We start from the raw sequence: 2,360 nt of genomic DNA, 5'->3' as shown, positions 1-2,360 counted from the left end.
TTGATAATAGTTAACCTCCAATTACAGGGGCTAAACAACAGTCAGGCTAAAAGTTCAAATCTGATACATATCAAGTTCGTTTTACAAAATAACATATACATTATAATCTAATCAAAATATGCATGTACGATGTAAGATCAATAAATAATATAAGAATAGTCTGAAAAATATTACTCCAAGTTACATATCTATTTTCCATTCAAAAACCATCTCATAAAATTCATAAATCACAAATAAATCAATTAACAATATTTTTGATATAAAAATAATATTATATAAATTAAAAAATTTAGAAAAGGCAGATCATTCGAGTGAAATAAAACAATATGTCCAAATAATTTTGACAATTCCTCTTAGAACATATGACTCCAACGAGTGCTCAACTAAAATCTCCGGTGAACACCATGAGCCAAGACTGTTGGAAGTCAAAAAGAAAAAGAACCAATAGTGGTCTAGCAGTGATGATCAGCAAAACCTTCGATGGTGAAGTGAAAAAAGATATAAGGGTCTTTAAATAGCCGTTAGAGGATAGGTTTCCTAATTCCTATCGAAATCGGGATGGAGGAGTCCGTCATCTACTCCAAGTGGAAAAGGGCTCCATTTTGTTTTTTTCGTCTCCTGTCTTAATTTTTACATCTTGGCTGGTCAAGTGAACTAAGCCTAGTTTCTTATTAGCTGAGTTGGGTGTTACATTCTCCACCCTTCTTAAAAAAAAATCGTCCTCAAAATTTTCTTACCTGAGTCTTCAAAGAGTTGAGAATGCTTCTTCCAAATCAAATCATAACACTGCTTAAATCAAAGTTATCATATCTAAATAATTTCAAAATAATTCAATTCACCATGCTTCACTGCGCAGCTCTAATTTAAACCACTAATATTTTCTAGATTTACTAAATATCTTTTAATAAGAAGACCCAAAAGTATCAAATAGATAATGTAAATTTTTTTATTTAGAAATCCTCGAATAAGGTATCTCAATTCTTGAAATAATTTATTCTATAATCAATATAGATTTAAATCCCAATGTACGTATTGTCTATCTACCTACACTCATCCTATGTTGGATTCCTTGTCTTAGAATTTATCAACTTATGCTTTGATATTAATATTAATTGTCACACCCCCGACCCAAGATGATGAGCCAGAAATCATAGCAACTGCTCTAAACTTATAAAGAACTCTCTCCACAAGCATACAAGGCATCTCAATATAATATTATAAATAAATAGCAAAATAAATTTAAATAATCAATACTCAAATTTTAATTTAAATAATTAGAATTAGATTTTAATATCTCACAGAACCAACATTTTTTTAAAAAAACTAGGCTGAGTGTTATAGAATACAAGTTATAGCATGTGATTAATATTTATATCCGTATTTATATTGATCAAAAGAAACAAAGACAGATAATGATACATCAAAGTCCAGACTCCAATCTACATCCAAATATTTGACTTCGTTTATCATTCTATTTAACTTTGGATAGCCCTCATTAACTTCAAAAAAAAGTGATAATACCAACATATCTTTGATTGAATCTTTTTATACAATTAAATTTTAATTTAATAAACTTAGTAATAATTTAAAATATGTGAATTAGCATAATTGTTAGGATCCAGTAAAATGGTCAAATGATTTAGTGGGTTCAAATAATGTCTTTGTTGTGTTTCTAAAGATTACATGCTTGTCTTAGAAAAACAATAAAAAGTTCGAAGGCTTCCATAGTTAGAATGAGTTAAAAAATATAATAACATAGAATAATAATTTATCATAAAAAGTTTGAAGGCTTCCATATCAATATTTGTATTTATCAATAACTGATTCATATGCATATCCATAAATAAATATAAATTCCAATTATAGTGTCTAATTGGCATCCATATCTTTTGTATTTATAATCACACAAAAACAGAAGTGAGAATACATTGATATCCGATCCATTTACAGTCCTGCACACTTTATCTTATAGAGCCATTGGAACCAATGCTCTGGAATATTCAGTAGGAACTAAAATGACAACATAGCCAACTCGTAACGGGCAGAGGAGCTCCATAATTCATCTATTAAGCTCAATACTAGTTCATCTACAGTTCATCTACCAAGCACTCTATCAAATCAGTCAACTTGATAATCCACCAAATACTCCTCTCTCAAATCAGTAACTACTGTATACAAAACCTACCAAATAATGTCTCATTAGATCAGGCTCATTCTATCCAATACACTTCTAGCCAAAATCAGTCTCAAGCACCACATGTGCTTGAGTTCTAGGTAACTGAGATCTCCATTTTCACGGGCATCATTGAGCATTTTCAATCGATCCATGCACATGTATGCTTTGAAATTTAACATCCATG

The sequence above is a fragment of the Phoenix dactylifera genome, chromosome 16 (genome assembly GCF_009389715.1).
Source record: "Phoenix dactylifera cultivar Barhee BC4 chromosome 16, palm_55x_up_171113_PBpolish2nd_filt_p, whole genome shotgun sequence".
Lineage (NCBI taxonomy): Eukaryota > Viridiplantae > Streptophyta > Magnoliopsida > Arecales > Arecaceae > Phoenix > Phoenix dactylifera.
This window is presented reverse-complemented; position numbering follows the sequence as displayed.